This window comes from Motacilla alba, chromosome 7 (genome assembly GCF_015832195.1).
Source record: "Motacilla alba alba isolate MOTALB_02 chromosome 7, Motacilla_alba_V1.0_pri, whole genome shotgun sequence".
Lineage (NCBI taxonomy): Eukaryota > Metazoa > Chordata > Aves > Passeriformes > Motacillidae > Motacilla > Motacilla alba.
This window is the reverse complement of record NC_052022.1, coordinates 17,660,869-17,686,574: the sequence shown is the minus strand read 5'-3', so window position 1 is coordinate 17,686,574 and position 25,706 is coordinate 17,660,869. Positions and strand designations below refer to the sequence as shown.

At 36.4% G+C, this 25,706-nt stretch overlaps 1 protein-coding gene across 6 annotated transcripts in view; it reads left to right on the top strand.

Moving 5' to 3' along the window:
* FIGN (fidgetin, microtubule severing factor) overlaps positions 1–25,706 on the top strand; it is a 104,324-nt gene that overhangs the window by 24,280 nt on the left and 54,338 nt on the right. For 2 of the 6 annotated variants that reach the window (XM_038142303.1, XM_038142300.1), the window contains one exon: positions 16,060–16,182. The exons of the other annotated variants lie outside the window; for them this stretch is intronic. The gene's annotated coding sequence lies outside the window, so the exon portion shown is untranslated. The remainder of the gene's footprint in view (positions 1–16,059; positions 16,183–25,706) is intronic. 6 annotated transcript variants of the gene reach the window in all.

Here is a 25,706-nt window from a genome sequence, read left to right as displayed (position 1 = left end):
CAGCCACTTGTACTGATAATTCCACTGCTTCACCTCCAGTGAACTTGATTCACTAAGGTTGAAGAGAACAAGGCTATCGTTGCTGATCTTCTGCGCCGCTTTTTAATCCTCTGAAATAAAACCAGATAATGGTAAAATTTGTATGGTAGGCAAACTTCCTTTTTGGTAGGAGAATGAAAGTTTTAATGCCATTTGTGGAAAATTGAAGTTTCTAGCTAGGAAAAATAAAACTTAAATTGAGAGAGCAAAACATGACAAAGCCTTGTTGCTATTTGAATGGCTTACCCAGCCAAAAGTTCCTTTGTCTCTTTGATAGTTTTGGGTTTTATTGCAGGCTAGAATTTTCCAGAGTCATTCTGTAAAATATGTGATTATTGATACCCTTGAAATATTGTATAATAGCAATATGCCTGGTATTTCATGTAAAAGTTTGCTTCTATTTAAATAATTGTTTGACATGCCTTGCTTATTTCTGAACTTAAATCACTCAACAGTTATGCTCATATGAATAGGAGCAGTGAAATTACTGACAAACATGTTACAAATAATAGTGGTGTGAATGAGCCTTATTCATACTACATTCATTATATGAAAATAAATACTGTCAGTAATTTAAGGCTGTAATAAATAATGATCTGAAACTTCTGTCCAGATATTTTGTTTAGAAGATGTTGGAAATGGTCAGCAGCTGCTTTGCCACCCTCTACAAAAAGTAATTTAATTGAATTCCAGTAGATCAGAGCAATAAACTGAATTTATAATATGTGATCTGCTTTTACCAATGATATCTGTGAAAGCAGTATTGACTGGCTGCGTTAGAGTTATCTTTTATCTCTCTTTGTAGAATGTGAGCATGTTTTGAAAGTACAAAGCTAGATCCTACTAATCATATTGTGTTTATCATATTTAATGTTGGCTTTGGCTCAGTTCTAATATGGATAAAAATTCTGGAATTTATGTGCACATCTGTTTTTTGTGTGTCCCATTTAAAAAAAAATAACCTGCATACATCATATGCTGCAAAGATCTACTTTATATTCTTTTAGAGGACAAACTCCATTAGATATGCACTTACTGTACATTGGATTGTAAATCTTACAATTTAATGGTAATTCAGTGAGCAGTTATTGCTTCTGTGGCCTTTTTTCTTTCTTTTTTGTCCCATCTCACTTGTGAAATAGGGTTACCCTTTACAAGTGTCACATCCATAGATTCATCTTTTGTACTCTATAGTTGTTCCTAGTGCATCATTCTAAGTGAAAAGAAAAATAGGAAGCCAAAGCTACAGGAGGGGCATTGGGGGAGGGAGGTCTATACATAGAAATACAGCATATAGCAGCAGAAAGACCAAGGCAGTTTAGCATCAATCTAACAGATTAAAATTTTGCTGTAAAGGTACATTTTCTTTAACCTCATTCTCATTCGTTTTCCCCTACTACTGTAGTTGGCGTTTGAATTCCCAGGAAGCAGAAATGGTGTCTTAATGATACGAGCCTTTTTGCCTCGCTTACACTGCTAATACTCTTATCCCTTTTCTGATATGAAATACTTTTTGCAGAAACAATATACACATTTGTAAAGAAATTATAAAAGGATTCTCCTTTTGAAGATAATGAGTTCTCTTCAGGAACTGCAGGTTACGTGAAACACAAATGAGCTCTAAGTGGAGGGATTTAAAGTCCTGCTACAGCATTTAATTTCTTGAGGAAAGGAGTTCAGTTCAAGGTTAGCCTGTTATTGTGGCACTGGCAACTACTTCTCTCATTCCTGTTCTTCTGCCAGCAGTACTGCACAAAAGGCAGTCATTTTTATTTAATACGTAGGGAGGTATTAATCACTGCAGTGTTTTGTCGCAAAAATTTGTCTTATCAAATTCATTGTTTCACCACTCATGACAATAATAGGTGTTTAATTACTCAATAAGAGCAGTTTATAGATTCCATTTTTCCTGTTTGCTGGACAAATGGTATTGATTTTGTACTTTGATGCAACATGAAACTGTATTAAACACAATTAGAATTCTAAAGCTGGTAATGTGTATCAGTTATGGTAACTGAGCTCCTTGCTGAAGAAACTGCATCTTCCAAATTTTTACTATGTTTAAATCCCCAGGAGGAGAAAAGATCTTTAGGGACATTTTATTGGATGAGCTCTTGATGTCTTTTCTTTTTGTTTTTCACTAGCCTTTATGCTTGCTCCAATCTTTACATATTCAAGACAAATGGTTTATGTAATATTTTTTCAGTTAATAGTATCTTTATAGTGGTAATAAGTTGTATGGATTCCAACCTACTCAACAATTTTACCATTGTCTCATCCTACCTTCCTGCCATACTTATGAACGAGATACCTTTTGTGAAAAATAAAAATTATGTACCCCAAGCTTGAGTTTGGACAGTAAAAAAATTATGAGGCTGGGAAGACAGAAGACTTTTGCTATTTTTCCTAGAACTCTCAGTTTTCTTGAGAAGGTGGCTATTAAGCCACATATGAGTTTTTCTTTTACTTTCTTTATTTTTGGTGTTATACTGTTATCCGTGACATGTTTTTGATATAGCAATACCTGCATAGGCTTGAGTATTTTCTTTGGTTAGAATTTTAATGGATTTACAGAAGTTGCATTGCCAGAATGATTGTTTATTGCTTCCTTTGTGGTCAGTACATTTTTATATACAGTTCTTTTCTACTACCTATGCTTGTGTAACAGTTTTCAGTTGGGAGCGTTTTTAATGTTTTCATTTTTTTTTGTTTGCTTTTGTTTCCAAAGAGTCAAAATTAAACAGCATGAATTGAAGGTGAGCATACTCAAGTGTCTATATCTGAAGTGTCTATATCTGTCTATCTTCAAGAAAAGAAGAATGATTCCTGTCAATGTGCATTCCATTTTGCAAGCTTGCTTAAGTAACCAAACCTTATGATATTTGTTCTTTGGCTTCAAGCATCTACATAAATAAATTGGATAACATCCTTAGCATACAGTTCCTAGTTTTTCTTCTTCTTAAATTTTATTTCTAGGTTCTGCTTGTAGCCTGTATTTTACCTCATTTAGCTCAGGTTGAATATTTCTTAAAAATACAGAAAAAATTTGTGGAAAATGTACTATGACTGAAAAATATTTTGGAAGAAAGCATGTTATGGATAGTAACATCTGTGCTAAATTTTTCCTGTATCTAACCACTTTAAATTACAAGTTAAGTAGAGAAAGAAAATGCACTTATTTGAAATACTCATTGAGTTGCATATGAAGGTGTGGTGTGTGCTTCTTGAGGAGTATGGTTAGTATCAAGAAACATCCATTGTTTAATCGCCAGTTTTTAAAGGTAGGCATATTTTTGTTCCCTTTTTTGGGGATCTGTTCATATTGCAGTTTCACAAAATGTGTATTAGCGTACCTATGTTCATGATTGTGTTATGATTGTTTCACATCTTTTACAGAATATTCCCCGAACTCTAAAAAGCTCCAATTCTTTATTTGATCTTGCTTAAGAGCTTCAGTGGGACTACTCATGCTTAAACTTAAGGATATGCTTAAGTGCTTTGCTGAGTCAAAACTTTATACTGAGGGGACCTTCTTGTTTCTCCTTTCAGACAAATGATTTATTTCCTATGTGTTCTGAATAACTTGGATACCAGTGGCTCATTCCATTGTTTGTGTTTTAGGCAGTGAGTTAGGTGTTCTTCGCTTTATGAAAATCAATACAAATTTCAATTACACAAACAGCAGGTGAGACATTAAAATTAAAAGGATGTAGGATCCACATTTTAATCTGTGGTGATGTCTCAGCTATCCAGATGTTATGGGAAAATTGAATAAATCTAAGTGGGATTCTGAATAATTGAATATATTGTTCTTATTTATTTGGATTACTGTAGCACTTAGAGGTCTCAACCAAGATGGTGACCTTGTTGTGCTGGTATTGTAAAAACATGTAGTGAGAGACTGTTCTGCGTCAGAGGGGTTACATTCTAAATAGCTGAGACGCACAAAGGTTAATAGGGACACAAAGAGGCGCTGAAATGTGAAGAGACTTGCCCAAGGTCATATAGCAGGTCAGTAGCAGAGCCGTGAGTTAAGCCTACATCTCTGGACTCCTATGCACTAGATTGCTTCTCCAATGATTAAACTATCTGCCTTTAATAGCTACTGAGGGAAGTAATTGTCTTTGATTTAGGAGGGAATTTTGGACAGTGATATTTGTCTGCATTTCTTCTTGGTTTTTGCATGTCATAGAAAATCTAGCAATATAATTCAATAATACGGCAAAGAACATTAAAAGCATGATTCTTATTTTGCCTCACTTACTGCAAATTTTGCAGATACTTCTGGAGAGGTGGATGCTGTTTCATAGAGTGCTAGCTACAGCTGCTGGTGTTTGTTGCTGACTTACATACCTATTTTTGCTTTATGTTAAATCAGATGTATGGCCATCCACTTTGATTGGCTCTCAGGGAATAACGTTTTAATTACTTTGGCCAAGCTGTCCTGAAGCCTGTATCCTCCTTATGACAGTTCACTTCAGAAGCTACACTGCTTCATTTCAGTAACTTTATTACCATTTGGCTCAGAGATTGCTATTTCGCCTTGGCCAGAGATTTCATCAGTTGCCCGGTTCACCTTTGTCCACACTATACTTGTGAAATGACCTGCTCCTTTAGTGCTTGTCAATAGTAAATTGCTGCATCCTTACTGTCCAGGCTGAAGCACAGTAAAGAACACAACTCTTTATTAAATTAGTGGATTTTACACTAAATTTTTTTTGATTAAACCTAAATGTGGAAAGTCTTAATTACCATTTAATACCAAGTAATTAAAGCACTGGCCAGAGACACCTAAGTAAAGTGCATCAGTTTGAACTGCCACCTGATTAATAGGCTTGGTGATATAAAAAGTTCAGCACAAAAGCATGCTCTGCCAGGGTCGCTGCTTTAACAGCTGTAGAAGGTGCAGTTTTTGCTGTAATTTGGGTCTAACAATTGGATCAAAATAATAATTTGTGAGGTGTTCGCGGTTGGCTTTTCCAGTGTGACATCAGGTGAATTATTTGAATTTGACATCAATTGAATTGGTTTTGTAGGATATATTTATGAGCAAACTGGTTTGACTCAGATCTTTCCTTAATTTCATTTACATTCTTCAAAATGAACAATCAAGTAGAGTTTTTTTTCCAGATTTGTCTTCCGTATCAGAGTTAAGTTCAGGGAAGGTAGTAATGTCCATCAGTACTGTGTCTATATTTTCATCTGTTTGCATACAATCATTGATTTATTGTAGCTCAGGTGGTGTATGCACTTTGGCTTGTGTTTGCCTGGGAGTGTGTGTTAGGGAGTGTGTCCACAGAGTAATACTGAATAGCTGGCTTAATAGCTGTATTTTTATATCCCTATACATACATCTATATCTATATATATACCTCCCAGTATTGTATTCTGTTATAAAAGCTTTTCCTGTTCCGTGCTTAGCCCCAGAGGCTCTGGTCTGCAAGATCATTCGAAAATTGTGCTGTGTTCACATTTAGCATGATGGTGTTTTGTTTTGTTTTTTAAACTCTTAACAGTTTATTGATGAGGCCTGAACAAACTGCTGCACCTTCAGAGGACTCAATTAGCTTTTGCCAGGCTCAGTGTGTGTGCAGCAGGCAGCCCATGCATTAGCAATTGCAGGATGGGAGCTATAATGATTTTCACCTACTGACGGCTCCGTGAGCATTAATTTTGACAACACCCTACAAAGTAGGGTAAGCGTGGTTATCCCCACTTTATTACTGAGCCCACCAGAGGAAGGATTAAAGCCTCGATCACACTGATAAGTGTGCATGTGTTTAGCTCTTGAAATAGTAGGCAGACCTAAGTGTTTAACTGGAAGAGCCTTTTTCAGCAAAGTTAAGGAAATGTGTTTTGAGCTAATTTTCTAAGTGAGCAGAAGATTTCCACGTCAAAGCTATGTTTTGGGTCTGGGGTGCTTGATTCTAGCTCGTTCATACTTCAGCACACCACTTTCAAATAAACTTCCAATTCCTCTTTTTATTAAGTGATTACAATGATTACTTAAGATACAATGGCAAAATTCTTAGCTCTCATACTTCCAGTGAAGGTTGCTGACAGTCATGTGTGTTTTTGCTGTGAATTCACTTCAGTTTTGATGTTAGTGTGGATCAGAGGTTTTGTTTTGCTTTTTTGTTACTGTTTTTGAATACAAATTTTGTATTGAACTATGTTCTGTATAATTATAGCACACAAGGTCCTTAGCTGAGATTTAGGTGTCTGTCTTGGGTGCCCCACTTCTCTGTAAGAGCATGTGTGAAGAGGATGCAGTTAAATCCAACAGGGGTGATGTCAGGAGAAACAGTTCTCTTGCCTTTGTTTTTGTTTGTATTGTTTTGTTTCGTTCTGTTTTTGTTTTGTCTGTTTTATTGGTGTGTTTTTGTGTGGTTTTTTGTTGTTGCTTGGTTTTGGGTTTTTTTTTTTTTTGTTTTGTTTTGTTTTGGGTTTTTTTTTTTATTTTGTTTTTTGTTGGATTTTTTGCAACCTTCTTTGGAAACCATGGCTGTGGCAGCTCACCCAGCCATGAAAGGGGCCAATGTGCTCTTCCTCCTGCCTGGCTGGAGGTGAATTTCCCACTGCACTAGGCAAGCCAAAATGTCCTTGAGGGCAGCTCATGGGCTCCCTTGTAGTCTTGTGCTCCAGTACTGTCTCGGGCACATACTGCAGGCTCCGGGGGCTACATTCAGGTTGTGCAGGGAGCTGGGATTTCATTCCATCCTCTGTTCTGAGCTGCAGGAGTTGGTTTGTGTCCAGCTCTACAAATGGAGCCCTGCATGGGCAGCTCAGGACCATATTGCACATGGTGCTGTAGGGGGCTGGCACATTTGCTGCTGAGCTCCTGTTCCTTTCTCTCCAGACGCTCATAAAGCTCTCCTTTAATTTGTCAGTTGTGGAGAGCACATTTTAAATAATAAACAAGAAATCCAACTTCCTTTCTTTTTTTTTCTTTTTTCTTTCTTTTTTTTTTTTTTTTTTTTAGAGTTTGCTCATGATCTGTTCCTGTTAAGGATAAATGCCCCTTCTAGATGGGAATAAAAACACTGATGTGTGTTCACGGGCTCTGAGATAGCATTCAAAGCAGTTACAGGTTGTTTTGTTAACCATATGTCTTTCAGTTTTACTCTTGAAACAGGGCTAGCACAGCAATAAATTGAAACTTCAACATTCATAGTATTTCTGGTTCTGATGAACAGATGCAGCAATCCTAGCTATTTTTTAATATTCCTACTATGATGAAATAAGTTTAGCTGAATGATTCTGGGGAGATGATCAAATTTGGCATACTGAGCAAGGAAAAGGGAACTGTACAATGCTAAGTAAGTGATTCAGTGATTAAACTATAGAAATTATGCCTCAGGTGGTGCTGTAGTTGGACTTTCCTATAAAACTGTGTTCTTCTCGTAATATAGCTGATATACACCAAACAATATAAAAGTGTCAGTCATTCAAATTCAGGCATTTGTACACACATTTCTAAAAGTCTTGCCCTGTTTTTCAGGTGCTAAAATAGAGGCTGAGGAAAGTTGCTGGAGTAGTATTGTGATCTAGAGACAGTGTCTCTTGTCAGATGAGATTACAAGGTGATCTTGTAAAAGGACTAAATTTTGAGAAGGTAGTGGGGAAAAACAGAAAGGATTTATTAGTGTATTTGGAATTGTTTTCTGTTCAGACAGTAGAAGATTGACACAGCAGCCGCTTTCTTTTTTACCCCGAATCTAGACCTCCCAAGCATGTTCATATTCTGTAGTAGGATCTGTTGGAAATCTGTCCACAAAACTCCAGATCATTACAGCTGAAAGACTTAGGCTGGGAAAATGAGTGTCATGATAAGAAGAACCCATTGTTTTCCAAGTCTCTTGTTCCAAGACTTAGTTTGACAAGTTCAAAACAGCCCTCCTGTAAATACATTACAAGAATCTGAAAAATTTGAGCTCAAGTCCTCTTCTTTAACTATGCTGGTTCTTTACTGTCAGATATTTAAAAACTAGCTACTGCTTTAAAATTGTTCATGGTGAGCACTTTGGTAGGAATATATGTGTGAAAATGCTCTGTAGAGCCCCCCAGCTGCATGCAAACAGAATGAAATGAACAGCAGAAGTGTGGGGTTTAGTTTTTTTAATGTTTTGGAAAACTCTCCCATGGACAGACCAACTACATGACATTTCAGCCTGTTCTGAGAAGGTGAAGGTTAGTAACTGGGAGAAAAAAAAAAAAAGATAATTATGATAAAGGCTGACACCCAATCTAAATAAATAATTGAAAGCTCTTTAACAATTGCATCCTGTCAAATTTTTCAATGTAGAAAACTATTCCATGCAAAGTAAGGTGATGAATGCTGATGTATTTCTATTGAGTGACATGAGTCCATCTCAGATCTGGTACCTGCTTGACACAGTATAATAAAAGAAGAAGGAGTTGGCTGAACAAAACATGGAATTGTTTGGTTCTATTAAGAAATGTCACCATTTATCTAAGTAAAACTATTAAGCCATAACCTGCATCTTTTCTTTCACCTTGGTGTATGTCAAGGGTAAAAGTTCATACCAATCCTTTTCATGTATATAATCATGGAGTGCAGTTAATTACAATCTTTTAAAAGAGTCTATTAAGAAATCATAGCACGTGAACAACTACTAAAGTAGAAAATCCAATGCATTAAGAAATACAGGCTTGCCATATAAGCTTTAAATAGCATTTAGCAACACTTAGAAGACTATTGAGAGTAACTTATGTGTTGTGGCAGTATTCACAGAAATGAAAATTAGAGGAAGAAAGTACTGTAACTATACCAAGCTGCTGTCCTTCTCATTAAGAGAGAACATTGACTGTCACTGTGGAGCAAGGAAGGCCTTTGCATGATGTCTTGACAAAATGGCTGATGTTAAATAATGGTTTACAAATTAGTAAGTGACCACTGCAGTGTAGTTGTTTGTGTGGAAAAATATTTTGCCTATCACTGAAAGAATACAAAATAATAGAAGAACCCCAAACTAATTTATTTTCTTAGAGGGAGATGAAGTGGGTCTGACTAAGTGATCTGAGTTCTTCTGTAGCACTGCAGCTGCCGCACAGCAGCCCTAGCAGGCTGCTCACTAAAGCACTGGGCAGTTAAGGCCTGTTGGCCATTGCAAGTACCTAAACAGTAGGTGCATCAAGCACAGATCTGGAGGAGCTCAGGTAGGAAGATGTGTCTGAAATAAAAATGTACGTTTGCAAACATGACTGGTAACGAGAGCCATGCAAGCTTAGATTGAGGACCTGCCTGTCTCTTAGTATAGGTCAGTAGTGGATGGCGGAGTGTGAAATGCCCCAAATGTGGAGCTCTGCAGGAGCTGCAGACTGAGGCAGCAACAGGGTACACCCACACCACTACAGGCTCTGCAGGACAGGCTGCAGGGCTCAGCTGGGTGTTTAGTTTCCAAAGAGATGTAACTGTTTGCAGTGTGTAAAGCCATTGGGTGAGAAATAGGAAAGTTTTAATTGATTGCCATAATATCTGGCCATTGAAGCAGGTTTAGGGAGAGCCTGTTTTTAATTCAGTGGACAATTGTTAGCTATTAGCTGGAAATATGCTAATGGATCTAATAGGAATAAAATAACAAAGGATTCCATAGAAATGGTTCAAACTATCACATTTAATAGGCAGTGATAATCCTTCTGTAGTTTTTTTTTTTTAATCACTGTCAACTTCTAGAGAAGTAATATTTTTCCACTGTCAAATTTCATAGATTGGAAATGTCTTAAAATTGTAATTTCCAATAAATTGATGTAGACTTTTTCATAGGAATTCATATATTGCTATGAGTACTCAATTAGAAAGTTTTTAAAAGGAAAAAATATTAAAGTAGAGCCTTCTAAGACAGTCTTCATGGAATCACTCAGTGGAAAGAGTCTTGCTTATGGTACCTTGAAAAATGTTCTGTCAGAAGAAAATATTGTATTTAAGACAGAGATTAAGAGAATGGTAGTCTTTAGTGGGAAAGAAGACAGTGTGGTGGTTTTTATGTTTGGTTGGAGTTTTTTTTTTTGAAAGGCTCAAAAGTACAACTGGTATGGTGGAAAGAGAGAGCTGCCGGATCCTGGCAATATTTTGTGGCCACTATGAAGGGCTGAGGAATGCAGGTAGGGGTTTTGCTACGGTTGTTCTTTGTCTGAAAGATCCTGTGGTCCTGCTCATGGGGTGCTTGACAGGGGAAGTGTTTGTGGGACACTGTGGTTATCTGCATCTTTTGAGGGTCACCTTTGCACTGTCCTTGCTCTCTCACCTTCTCTGGGCCTTTTCCTGTCTCATGTTGGTGGTTGGGATTGATGTCCCAGAGAGAGAGGCAGCAAGTGCGGTTGTATTATGTTTGTAAGAGTTCTACCTCTGCTAAGTCAATCGCTTTTGGAGCGAGAACTAGAACAAGTGTATGACTGGAAGAAACTGTCACGAGTTTAAGTTGCTTTTGTATCATTTCAGTTGCTTTTCACCATTTGCAGGATGGCTTTTTAGAAGCAATCTTTGTGTTGCTTATACAATAAAAGCCTCATTCAGGAAACCCATGTTTCAATAGGGTTTAAATAAGTAGATAAAGAAGCTTCAACTTTTTGAAAGTGAAATTTCTCCCCTAGGTGGAGTGTAGCCATGTTAATAATTCCCGTTCAACATCTCTGGTGTAGAGTGCTTGGAGAGTGTTGGTTGGTTGGTTGGAGGGGGGTTTTTAGTGTTTTGTTTTGGGTTTGGTTTATGGGTTTTTTTTACTTGTTAGGCCAGGTAATGTGATTAGGAAAAAGCAGTTAAGTTTTCAGCACTGCAAATCTTCCTTTTGGTGAAGTTACTTGAAATCTCTCTTCTTAAAATGAAAGTTTTTATGTCAACTGAAGTCTGGCACTATGACAGTAATTAGAATGGGAAGTAGTGAATTTATTAATTTCTAATGACAAACAAAACATTTTCAGTAGCACTTGAATGCATTGTGGAATGTTGAAGAATAATCCCTAATATCATACTACTGAGACTTACATTTCCAGGTATCATTAAATATTAAGAATTGACTCCAAGTACATCAATATTAGTAATCACTTTGCACAACTTTTATGTTTCACTCTTCTGGCAGGTTGGTAGTTGGAGTATTTAACCTTACTCTTCCTCACTTTATTAGTAAATGCTACTTTTTTAACAATTAAAAAATACTAAAGCAGATCAAGCAGTTATTTTGACAACGAGCTTGAACCATTTTTGCCTAAATTCCACAAATAAAAAAGTCAGCTAAATTATCACCCTGAGCAGAGTTTCTCAAGGACCTCAGTCAACCTCTATAAAGGATAATTACACTGGTGTTTTAACATGGGGCAAAGGAAATGATAAAATTAGGCATAAGAGACACTGGTCCTATTTTGAGAACACAGTAGAATAATTGGTAAGGGATTTTTACTGCTGTTTCGTTATACAGAGGGGTTTCTTTTACTTTCACATGTTTGGATTTTTTTTCAGGCTCTTAAGCTCTGTGTTGAGTGACATGAATCTGAGCAGAGATCTCCCAATGTATTTAATAGTACCTTTTTGAAGTTGTGGATGTTTGTGGGTGTTTTAACTCTGCAGCTTCTGTCACCTCTCCCCTCACTGACTCTTCTTATATTCTGCCTTACCTCCTTTGCAAAAGGATATTTAAAATTAATCTAAAAATTTAAAAAAATCATATCATCTTGTTTATGCTTTTTAAGGTCTCCTGTGATTAATTTAAGACTCAAAATTATTTTGCCAGGAGTTGTTCCCTGCAAAATACAGGCATAAATTCATAGTTCTGTTTTGGTTTATTTTTCAGGATTTGTTTGACAGAATTTCACCTAACGCTCTATCCAAACCTGCTAGCTTCACTTAATTTCAGCCCCAAATTACATCATTCAACCCTAGGAGAAGTTTCCTCCATTTCAACAAATCGAGCCCAAGTTTGTGTGACAGTGGATAGATGAGGTGAGCTGATGAGGGTCTGGGAGGCATTGCAATCAGAGTGGCAGGTGAGGCAGCTCTCAGTGAATGGATTTGAAGGACTAAATGTGAGGGTTTGGAAAGGAGGAATTGTTATAGTGGATTACAGCCAAAGTCTGTCATGAAAATATCTCAAGTTTGTCAGTAGCTATCAGAAAACATGTTAGAGAAAGGTGTATGGAAATCATGGTAGCAGTCAAAATCAAGCTGTGTTGAAAGAATTCTATCAATTAAGTCTAGATCTGTTTCACAAAATCTGTGCTTCCTAAAGATTTCTGTTGGTAATCTTAAACCACGACAGTTTATTGTGGTATCATTGGATTGTACACACAACACCAGACTGGTGTGAGTTTTCTTTTCCCATTTTTTCCCCCAGCTGTAGATGAATGCAGTTAGACAATACATTCCCTGTGAACTGTGAGTTATGTGTCAGCAGATACTGAGAATAAGATGAAGAGCAAGGACTATTTTTAGTGTAATCAAACAGCTTAATTGAGTTTGGGATATTTGCTATGAGTTGGATACAGTGGCAGGAAAAAATTGTAGGGAAAGCTGAACCTGCCTGTACTAAAATTTGCCCTCAATATGGATGCTCTTACAAGGACTGGATAGCTGCAGAGGACTCACTTACGTTGTAAAAATATACATGATTCATTTCAATTGGTCTTTTAAGTTTTTAAAATCACATTTGTCCTCTTGCTGCACTGTTTTTGCCAGTGTAAAGATCATAGGTTTTATTTGATTATATTTTGGTAATCTGTTAAATGAGACTGGGTCACCTTGCACCATGCAACATTTCACTTCACTGCTAAAACTTAATGCCATCTTTTTATCTTTCACTGAGTGGATGTCAGAGGACACAACATTAATATAAGACAGGCATCTCTAATATTTCATGAATGGCCTTTTTAAAAAAACCCTCAAAAAACAAACCTAGGAAGTAAACATTGACACTTGGGTAGTGAATTTAGTCACCTTTCTCAAATATTGAATGGTTTTTCCATTTATGTATCTCATCTTTTACAAGATCTAGTCTTTGTCAGGTAAGGCTATTAAAAAGCACAAGTGGTTTCCTTAGATTGAATATATTGTTTTCCTCAAGGGATGGGGGTATTGAAAGATTTCCATGAAAAAGTGGTCAAAAACTGAAGATAATATCCCAAAATATGACCTGTAGCTTTTTAGTGGATTAAAGCTCACTATTAAAAACTGGAAGACCTGGATTTGGTGCCTTTTAAAATTTTTTTTTGTTTACTTCACTTTCAGTGTCTTAAAAATTAGTTTATACTTTACAGTTCTGTAGTTTTGTTTTTTTTTTTTTTTTTTTAAACACCTTTTTTTAAACCTTTACAGGCAGGTAGGTTAAATCGGGACCTGATAAAGCATTCTAAAAAAGTGCATGCTACTAGTAAATTATGGAGTATTTGCCTCCTTTTTTTGGTGTGTGTTTGTCAAATATACTATTCCAGAATCATGTGGCAATATATACAGATGTGAATAGCTATGTGTATATTTATACTTTTTATGTTATATGTCTAAAATTTATTTAGATGTATCAAAATGTTGGGTTAGGTATAGCTTTTTGTAGCAGTATCTCTTCAAGCTAATTTTTATATATGGTAGAAAATACTTAATGCTTACCTGCTTAGACATGTGAGGGTGATGTATTTTTTGCATTCTCTGATACTTAGGGGCAGGGGAACTCTTGTAAAATTCTGAATATGATGTCTAATCCTTAACTGGACTAATTGTGCCATTAGATTAAAGCATTAGAGAAAGGGACGGCTATGGTGGTGTGTAGGACTTTAGCAGAAATAATCATCTTATGGTCCAGATCATGTATGGAGAGGATGCATTCATGTTTCATCTCTAAATACACATGACCAAAACTTGTTTAAGCTAATAGTCAAAATTGGTATCTAATTAATATGTAGTAGTTTGGGGAAACAAGAGTGGGAGAGACCTCTAGGATCATCCATCCAGTCATCTGTTCCTGCAGATAGCATGCCATATGATTTCTTCCCTGAATTTGTTGGGTTCCATAAATTTATGGCGCTTCATGCTTAACATTTATTATCTCCACAAAATTTATTTTTTATTTGGCAAAAATCAGTGTTAATTTCACTTACATTAGCATAGTAGAAAATTCAGCTAGATATACTGATTAGGTAAACAGTTTGATGGGGTTAATTCATCCCTAGTTTCTAAAATAAGTGTGCAAAGAACTGCCATGGTTTTTTCCCTCCTCACAATTCTGCTGTCATTTAAGTTCAGAACAAATACAGATCTACCCTCAGTATTGTCCACACCTCACACTGCCCCCCCCCCCCCTCCCCAGTCTGGTTTTAACATGATCCTTGATTGATCTACAAAACATTGGCTAAAATAGGTGGCTTTGCAGGCAGATTTTTGTGAACTAACAGGTGACCTTTATGGCAACCAAGTGTCACTGTTAAATTTCCTCAGCCCTTTAGACTCAATAATTATGTGGGTTTTCTTTTGGTTATTAATGTGGATTCTTTTTAATTTTCATAAGCAAATGTAAAAATCTCTCACGTATTACAACATGTAGATTTGTGGCAGTCCTGAGAGGACCTTGGGTCTGTCAGCCAGAGGCTTTATTGTGTAATGCTGCATGAATGCTGTATTTTCATCTGTGACAGATATAGTCTTGAACCTGTATTTTTCATGTTACTTAACCGTTTCAGAACATCATGTGTGAGAGAACACATCAAAATGGAAATTGCTTCTAGAGAGGCAGCGATAAATATTGGTTGGGTATATTGCATTGTTGGGCTCCATATGTTTCAGGATGTTCTCAATTCTCTTGCCCTAATCAACACTGTAAATACATGCTGCATTTTCTGGTCATCCATTTGTTGTATTAACAATTTGGACCTTGCAGTTTCTACCATATGTTTTGATTCTTTACTGTATATAGTCATGGTTATATAAGAGCATCCTCTAACAAAATTACTCTAAAACCTTCTGTGTTTTCCAGCTATTCAGAGAAGGCGAAATTATGTAAATTATGTGCATTATATATATATAGTTCCCTTATAGGTACTTGAAAATTAGGTAGGTAAACTGAGAAATATATTTACAGTCAAGTGAAAGTCTGAATCCCTGTGACACAGAAATTTGGTATCTTCCCATTTAAATATTGGGATGGATTGTGTTTTGTTTTTGAAAAGGTACTTACCATTTAATCTTCAGCAGAGATTAAAATAGTTCATAATGTATAATTGAAATACATCAATATTTGTGGTGACATATTATGTAAAAAGAAAAAAAAACCAAAACAACATAGGGCAAATATATCTGATTCTGACAATTTTGTGCAGGAGCTTTGAGACAAAGTTGTTGGCATATTGCTTTTATTCCCTTAAAGGATTTTTCTTAAGTCACTTCTCTCTTAAAGTCTTTATAAACAAGTAGTACATGTCCTATTTTTTATCTACTCTCTGCTTTATGCTATTGAGTTAGAATAGAATCATAGTTCCCCGCCTTGTCTTTCAAGTGACCGCAGTACTGTCATGGCCATGAAACTTATTTGGATTTTGGGCCCTTTATTGTGTCAGTGATAGCACTGTTTTGTGTGGAGCCTGAGTACTCTTATGAATGACTTTCCAGCAGCAGACATAGTATATCCCAATTTTCTATTGTATACTTTCCTCTGTGGATCAATATAGATTTTAATTAACATCCTAACAAAACTATTGTTATGCTCAAAGGTCACTCTCTCTGTGTACATTGCCGAGAACTTGGTCTTCAGCATGTTCCTATCACACCAGATACTGTCGAGAACGACCATAACTGAAATAGCTTTTCATTTATCCTGAGGCAAAGTCACTGTTTTCCCTTTCTTTCTTCAGTGGATATGCACAGAAGTTTGCTAACTGGGGGGAAGGAGCTGCAAATCTACTATAAATATCAAAGGTGACTGGATAGAGATTCTTGGAAGAAATTTCCACCATTCTTGGAATGCAGTGACACTGTTTCATTCAACTGCTTTTCCACATTGCATTACATTAATAATCGCCTTGCAGGTTTCTTGGCAGATGAAGAGAAAGGGAAAGTTGGAGGATGATTTTGAATGAATGAGGATGAAGATGACCTGTTAGCCTTAAAGCTTGTATGAGGTAGTCGGAACACGAAGAGCTGTGAAGTAGGTCAGTACTTTTGTCTTCTTTTTACATCACTTGTTAGGCTGAACTGCTTTTACAAATGTTTAGCTCATATTCACACATAGCACTGGTATTTCTGTGTCTCCTCCTTGACTGTACACTATATGAGATTATTTTCAGCTGTTTTATCCCTTCTGTCATGTAGCTTTTGAAATCTCTTGCGCTAATAAGCATCTGAGAGATCTCACCAGGAGTCTTGGCTTTATCTTTAGTCTTCCTTCATTCTAACAATTCTGCCTACAGTACATACTGTTCACAGGGTAGATCCGCATATTGCTGTTCAGCTGCCAGGCTCTTGAGTAATAAACCCTGCATTTCAATTCTGAATGAGTGTAAATTATAATTTTAGGAGTGTTGTTCCTCTGGCAGAAGACAAAGTCCAATGCCACATCCTTAACTATGGATGAAGAGTGCACAGCAGTCTGGAAAATCAGTTTATCCCTGATCAGTTGCTTTCAAAAATTACACCTTATCTGATAGTTCTTTCTTCAAGTAGAAGAGCTTTTATAGTGCTGGTTCTTTGGTTCAGAAGCTTGGACATTTGGTCCACAAGGCCGTTTCTTTCCGCGTTTCTGTAACAGTTCTGCAAACAAACAAGTTAGCATTCAATGCAATTTCAAGTTATAAACAACCAAGCTGATAATGATTCTATTTCTTAATCCAGTTAGAGTTTGAGATGTTTGGTGCTGTTACTTAGACTTGAGAAGTTGAATCCTGTATTGAGCCAAGCCAGAAAACCCATTTTCTTCTACTGCATTGTATTTTGATGTTCAGTTGTCCAAATATTGCATTATTGTTCTTTGCCCTCAGTCTCATTAAGCAAAAAGGTAAATTTGATGCCTCTTATCTTCTTCCTTTCTGAAACTGAAATAGGGCGCCCTGTTCTTCCCATGTTACAGTACCCAGCAATTCTAGGATTTTTACTTGCATTTTTTAGGATTGCAACTAATATTTCCCACTATGAAGACACAGACAACATTATATACAGTGGCAATGGGAAGGAACCCCCAAATTAATGAATTATAATATTAAACTCCTATTAAATAAATTATAATATTAATAACATTGTTAATATTGTTATCAATCAATTTTGCTCTATATGTGTTTTCTGGTAGCACTTTAAAAATTGCCACCACTTACCTTCATTGATTAAAGAAAGTAGTGGTACTGCTGTGTTATAACATGGAATCTAAATAGGTGCCCTTTTCAGTATCTGCATTATTGTTATCATTAAATCCATTATTCTTGGGAATAAAACTTTTAAATTGCTCAATTACTTAGAACATATACTTTTGCTTAATAAGTTGTCCTTTATTGGTTATTACTGTCAGCTCTGCTGTACTTGGTAAAAATACTACATATACACCATCACAAGCTTAGATGTCATTTTATTATGAGGTGCTGCCTCAGCAGAATGAGAATATTAATCTTAAAGAAGTGTATTTTTTTTCCAAGCAACATAAACAAATCTGTCCTACTTAGAGCTGCAGTGTTGATATTTTATACTGCCTGTGTTGACTTATTCATTGTATTTTTTGGCATATGGAATAACTCTGAAGATTCCAATTCTGGCCTTTCATTTTAGGCCAGTTCAGGGTATTTTTGGCCCTTATCTGAGATATTTTTTCAGTCCCTGAGTAGTTTTCACATGTAATAAATGTACATCCTGAAATATCCAATGTTGCACTGAACATTGACTCCTTGGTGATGTGGGGAGTAGGCACTCCTCTAAGTTTGTTTCATTCTGAACAAAAGCTTTAGCAATTAAATTTTGTCCAGTATTCTAGAGAGTGTCTGCAACTGCTGAAGCTTTTTGAGCTTTGACCTTAGCTTGCAGATCTTCCACTGCTGGAAGAGAAAAAAAGAAAATATCTATCTGGAAAGGAAGGAGAGTGTGCTGAGAATTTTGTTTGCTGAGTAAAAGACAGTTTAAGACCCATTTTAGTCAATTCTTGGTTCCTTTCAATACTAAAAAGTTGTAAAGACTTCTTCCGTAGGTACTTTTTAGCTTTATTACTTCTAAGTTTAGATAATACCATTGTAGGGTTATTATGCCAGAAATATTATCACTCATGCTCCCATAGAAAATATGAAGAGTTTCTGATGCAAATACTGCCAAAGAGATTTAACACTGGTTGCGTTGTCCAAGATTTTCATTAGAAACAGTTGGTTTGTCTGTAAATCACCAGTTCTTTACATGTGTTCCTCATTCCAGAGCTCATTCCATAGCATCAAAATACCCATTGTGTATCTGGTAGAGCTGGTCAGTGACAGCCTCGTTATGAAATCAGCTCCTCCAGTTTACTTCTTGCCTAGATTTGTTGTTTTGTCTCTCTAGAATGTAACATGTTTGCTTACCTTTAGCCTTTGAAAGTACAGGTTCTTGCTCAGAAATTTCTGGACATTCTCTCTTACTTTTCATCCCACTCCTGTTCAAAATATTATCACCCAAATAAAAATATTTGTATCTTTTATATCATCAAAGTTGTCTGGTTGAAGATAGTGCCAAAAATATTCTTTTATGAAGGTGTTTACTACTTATTTGAATATTTTTTCTTTACTAGTGGTGCTTTGTTCCTACCATACATGCTCTGTGGGTTTTTGCTGATTATGTGCAAAATCATGCAATTGTTGCCTTTTTCCCCTGCATGTTAACCTGTGTATTTCCACATGATAGTTGTCTAAGCAGGTACAATTCAAAGATGTGTTTTTGTTAAATTTCAGCTTGTAATTTCTATACTGATCTATGCTGCTTGTAAGATCTAGTAGTATTTTGAATTCTTTCCAATGTTAAAAGTCTACTGGCTTCTGTAAGTGACCATCCTTTCCATCAGACTATTTTTGCCTTCAGTAATGTCCCCTAAATTGCCCTGATTGTCCTTTTCAATCCAAGAACATTCTAAATCTACTTCTCCCTGGTTTCAGTTTGAACAGCTGTCACGTGTTTTGGTATACCACACACGTGTAGAGAACAGCATTCTTTAAATCCTGGAATAATTTCATACCCACCTTCAACTGAATTTATTAAAAACTGATATGTATCCTGTTCTCAGAGACAATTGATATCTAAAGCACCTGAATACCTTTCTGTTTTGCTGGCACCTTTGTCCTGCAGATGTAGAATTTCAGTTGCTTATTTGCTATTTTGGGAAGTCAGAGTTGCTTGGGCACCATATTTGCTCTGTTTGTTTTTGGAGGGGTGTTTTACTTATCTTCCACTCACTGAATGACAGTGTATGCAGTGAGACTTAATCACCTGACATGCGCATGAGATCTCCACTTTATCTTTCTCCAAAATGAGACCTCCTCATCACTCCTGCAGATAACCTGTTGGAGGGACATATCAAAGACACAAGGGAGGACACGCAAAGGTGAGGGCCGTGATATTACCATTTGTCTGTAGTCTTATCACCTCTTGTAAGCCAATTACCATTGTGTCAGTGACAATCCTGGCATGTGGGGGAAAGTTTTCGTTGGTTTCACTCTTTCCCTAATGGTAGCCCACTGCTGTAGCAGCAAAAGTCATTTTGCTGGCTTAGCTTTACCCAAAGGTATTTGCTTTAATTAGATGATCCACCTGTCACTAATTCTAGAGACCTCAAGCCAGAAAATGTGGGCATGAAGAATCTGGGCATGAAGGCCCAGGTCTAGGTTGAAGCTAGATTTATTAGTTACATTAAAGTTACTTCAGGGATATTTTTTGCAGGAGAATTACTCTTTTATTTTGCAAATACCTTAATGAATAGGAAAACAAATGTGAGTTTTGTCCAAAGGAGAGACTAATACTTTGGAAAGTAAATAGGACATATGAAAGGACTTATTAGTTGTGGGGAACAACATTTTAATCTCTCAATGCAGTAGCTACAGCAGTTGATTCTTGTAACCTCTGAAAATTAAGAAACAGGAAATTGTTGAAAAGAGTGTCTAGGCAGCTCTAGTATAGTTCTAAGATATTCTAGAATTTTAGAATAATAATTTTAGAAAGAACACTTCTATTTCTCAGGTTAATAGAAAAGCAAAGAAAAAAACCTAAAATACCACACAAATCTGTGATGACCTTGATAATTAGCATTTAGAGATCCGAGTGCACAGGCAGACAGTTCTAAAATGAGTGCCACTAAGGCAGACTCTTCACAGGATTTATTTTAGTTCTTGAATTTTTTCTCTTTTACATTGATTGCCTCAAATGATGAGAGAAATTGGAAGCATCTTAGTTATTCAGTAGCCAGGTATTTTATCCTGTCTAGAAGAAAGAGAAATTATGACAATATTTATCTTACTGTAAGTAACATAAATTACCATAAGTAACATAAATATTGTGTTACCTTACTCTGGCTCCTTACAAACCTATCCCTTATGTAATGCTGTGATTTACCAGGACAATAACCAAACTGAAGTTATTAATATAGTTGTCTTTAGGGATAATGGGGATTAGAGTAAAGGGACAAACATTTCTGTTTGTGAAATAAACTTAAGATTCCGTCATATGTATTGTTTATGAAAATACATGTTCATACATTTCTGTAGTTCATACAACCAAAACATCTTATAAATGGTAGTGAAATAACAAATACTCTGTAGCTGTTATTTCCACTCACCAAAATACTACCAATGGAAGAGACTGAAGCAAATTTAAACTTTTAAACTACCTTCCTCTCTCAAATCTGATGGCTATCATGCTCTTCTCTTGGTATCATTCTTAAGGTGGCTTGTTTTAGTGCCCTTTTCTAAGAATTCTGAAGCTGACCTTGCTCTTTAATGCAAGTATTTAATAAAATAATTAGTCCTTGTTAAAAGAAAATAATCTCCTATGGACTGTAAAGGAGATGTATTTACTATTTAATGTTAAGGCTAGAGAGAGTTTAAGCGTTCTTTGTCCATGCTAGAATCAAAACATATTATTTAAGAGGTTTACAGAATTTGACTTTGCAGTGCTTGTATCTTGCAAAAGTCCAGTTACATCTTGGGGAAGGTGCAGTCCTCAACCATTAGATTTTTCTCTCAGATGAAAGTTGAAGAAAAGATCACAGCCAAACTAAAAAAACATAACCTAAGGTATTCTGCTTTGTCCTGAAGCAGAGTGAAATTGCTCTTATCTCAAGTAGGAAAGGTTTTCTTCAATGAATGGACAAGTATTAGGAGTTAAATGGGGTGAATTTTAAAAAAATTCTGCAGCTCTGCTTGCGTCCCTAGTTTTAGAGAGGTGCTCTTTATAAGGGTGTAAATTTTTTTCCAAAATGAGAATGCAATAGGAGTTCATAATTTATAAAAGTTACTTATCATGCTATTACTGATGCAAAGTTACCATAAATCACAGACTGGGAGTGATTATATTAGCAGTTCACTTTGCTGTTAACAGACAGAATTTATGTTAGCAAGGTTTATGCACCTTCACCAGGATTCTACACAGCTTAGTTATTGCATCTTATCAATCACATAAGAATATATTTTATTTCATAGTGGTGACTTTCCACTATATTTCCTTGTTCATTATAGTTTAGCCAGACAGAGAAAATTAACAGTGGTGGCTGATATGCATGTATGTGCCTATGTATATGTGTCACTATATAATTATATATATATCTCCACAGTTAGATATTCACACACCTGTATGCACACATCTGTGTGTCAAAGTATCAAATGTACAAAAATCCATACAGTAGGTTATGCATGAAACCTGTTAATTGCAATGTATTACTGGTTTTAAAAAAGCTTTACTAGTGTTAAAACCAAAATCTGCCATCAACAGTCAGTATCACTAGTCCTTCCCCCTTCCTCAGGAGTTTAGTGCTTAATGGGATTCTTTTGGCTTTGAAATTGAAGAATTTTATTAGTTGCTAAAGCTATTCAGTTAGAGGGTATTTCAAAAAGAAACGTAAATTGCAAAATGCAGTGGGACACTTACTGAACTGTTGGTATTGTTTTGTCAAAAAATGATTTAAAATGAACTAGAAAATTGCCGAACCATCAAAGTATGGGATGTGGGAAAGTTAATATATTAAAGAAACACTATCATGAGAAGAAGAAGTGCCGTTTTAAAAATGATATTTTAAGAAATTCACTTATATAGAGAATAGGGCAAAATCATAATCTTTTATGAGCCCAATAAAGACTACCTAGCTACTGCCACTTGATACAATACTTTTCTTATTGAACTTAGAGAAAAGAAATGTACTACAGAAGACTTTTTTGTGCAATATAGATTTAGTTAGCTTTTTAACTTAAAAATGGAAGAATGGTGAGATTGTCCTTTGGACACCAGGCTGGTGCACAATGCCCTGGAGCAACATGTGCGTGCAGCAGTGTTCATGCGGGCAGGGCTTGTGGCTCTGCAGCCAGGCTCCTTGGATTTGACGTGCTGCTGTTGCCCTGGCTTTGCTGACAAGCTATGTAGTTTGGTAGGGGACTTGTAGTAGTGCTTCCTTTGAAGACAGAAATATGCTTTTCTTCACAAATATGCTATCTTCAGATATACTTGGGGTGTTATTTTTGCTTTTGAGATAGGCTGTGCAAGTAGCTGAACAGGAAATTAATCCTTCCTATTTTATGTGATGTGGTTTCTTGTGACTGGTCCACTGTATAAGAAGTCCATGTGGCATTTTAGAAGACCAAAAAACAAGATGTCATTTTACTTAAGATCGCTTTTTGGTGTTTGCTTAAGTAGTAACCTCAGGCATGTTGAGTACAGACAAAAGATAACAATTAGTATTTATATTTTGTTTTGTATTTGTGTAGCTTGTGGTTCCTCTGAAAACAATCTGCTGATTGTAAGACAAGGTAAAATATTTACATTTCCTAGTTTGTTTGTTTGTTTTTTTACTGCTTGACTCCTTTCTGCTTCAGTCTATTCTTACATGTCTTTATTCATGGTGTGTAAGTCACTGCAAGGGTGTGGGCTGTTTAATTCCTAGTAACCTATTGAGCTGTAAAAAACTTGTGTTGGAAATATGGGTTTTCATGCAATGTTCAAATGGAAGAGAGTGCTTTATTTAAGGAAACCTGCCCTTAAATGGAAAAAAGAGTTGACAGGACTTCCACCTGAAATTGTAATCTAAAATGATTTCAAGCCCCACCTAGGATTGTTGCATCTGGGGCATAATGCTGAAACTCTTTGGAAATCAACTGGCTTTGCTTATTTGACAGAATTTTAGAGACAAGTTAAGTCTTGTCTGTGTTTATAGTAAAATTCCCATTGAATTCAGTGGACTCAGAGTTTCCTCTCAAAGAACAGCTCTCAGTCTGTGGCTGCTCAGAGCTGCTTCCTTTCCCATGTGCTGCCACTGTATCTCTGGCTTTCCACTTCTCATGATTCCCATGCAGCACAGAAAGACATTTGCTGGAAACACCTGGATTTAGTCTGAGCTGGCCTCAAAGAGGTTGGCAGAGCTAGGAGTGGACAGACAAGATATTTGACAGTATCCTCTGCACATCTACAGCATTGAAAAAGCATCTCTCTCAAATTATTTTAAGGGGAAATTATTACACATCAAAATATATTGCTTATGTTTTTAGTTGAATTTCACCTATTGTGTCACCTTCAGCTAGCATTAAATAACATGAGAAATCTTGCAGTCTGTGCTTGTTTATAACATAGTGGCTGTAGTAAGAAATTAGTTAGAGTACCGTTATTAAAGCACAGCCTGCCTCCCCATCAAGAAAGTCTTTGTTTCCTTACAAAGAGCCTTGTTGTGGCTATAATACTTTTTAAAATGTATTCCTTATGAGCCATTTAAGAATGAAAAAAGGGTTCACATGGGTTTTCTTCCTTAGGAGCCCAAGTCTACTTTTACCCACCTCTGTACCCTGCTCTCTTCTCCCTACCACTTGGAGAAGAATGTCTGAAAGCAGTTGTCTTCTTACTATTTCCTCCCACCTCCTCTACTCTTCTGTACCCAAGTGCCTCCCAGAAGCACTTGAAATCTTCTCTAGGGAAAGTGAGTCCAACTGCTTTCGCAGTCTGCTGCTTTAGCAGCTGAAACCCAACTCTCTCCTTTGACACAGTGAAAGTAGATGTCGTTCATCAAAATACATTCACTGTAGTAAGCATAGGAAAATGAGCCAATGGGAATGTGATATTGATACCCTGAAAACTGCAGTTATTATTAATGCTGCAAGTGCTATTAATTGAACGTTTGACCAAGACAACACTGCTAATTTCTTTTAGCTCAATGTGAAATTTAGAGTCTAATTGTTCTAATTGGCAGAAAAGGGAAAGCTGCCAAAAACACACACTGATTTACCTCTCTCTTGATTCTGTTGACATCACTGAAGTTGCGCAGGATATTAGTTGTTAAAGAAAGTTACTTTGGGCTCAATTTCTTTCTGCAAGTGTCTATGTCTGATGTAAAAGCTCAACATTTCAGATCCTTGAAGTTAATGCTGTGAAGCTGATGAGATGAAAGAAATACATAACTCATCTTTTGCAGCTCTGCAGTGTCATGCAACTTTGGGGATGGTGGCTTAATTGAGCTTTACAAATTAAAATCACAAATGAGCCCACTAGAAAACAGCAGTAATGGTTAAAGGAGAAGGCACCTCTGAATTAGATGTGGACCATGTAAGTATCATAGGCTACAGAAATTATATATGAAATATCTGGAGACAGTAGCTCGGCACTGAACATCTTCAGACTCAGACAGTTATTGAAGACTATGTACTGACATGAGAGTGGGCTGGTCTAATCTAAAATCCATTAGGCTGCCAGATTTATCATTAAATCAGGAAGTACACCTCTTTGGTCCATAGACTGGTGTAATGCATGGATGGCAGAATGATGTGGGGGAACCTCTCGCCTCCATGAAGATATTTATCATCATAATAGAGAAAATGCTCATGTAACATGCAGCAGAGACAACAGTCTTAATGGTCCTGTCCCCTAAAATTTTCCAAGAAAAAGATTACAAAAATACTTTTGGAAGCAGCAGGAACAAGGGAAATGGCTTTTCCCCCCTCTTTGTCCCTCCCAAGAATATACCAACCTTTGTTAGCAAAGAATTTTATTGTGCCTTTTACAGAAACCTTTGCCATCTTTAATTTGCAAAATTCCTCTCTGTTTCAAATAGTTTTTCTAAGAAGTAGTGGGTTATACATGGCCTGTTGTATTCCTTTGCCATGTGTGAGGCTCTAAACATATTTGCACGTGATACTGTATTTCTAGATCTTTACCTGAGCAGGCATTTATAAAAAGAGTGAATTTTTTAGAAAGAAATGCTACACCTGTGTATGCACTTTTTATTAGGACAAGTTTTCAAAATATTTCTTGAACAATCACCTGACTCAAAATGTATTCTAGTGCAGATTGTTTAATTATGTGTGTAAGCAGAATGCTGGCAAAATCCAGGAAAACATTTAAAAACCTTTCAAAAAGTAGAATAATGTTTGAGCCAGGCAGCTTCCTTATGTCATTTTTTTGGATAGCTGACTCTAATGCCATGGTGCTGGTTAGTGATACTGGTGACATTGGTGGGGTTATGGGCTGTTACCTGGAAGTAAAGGGATAGGATTCATGG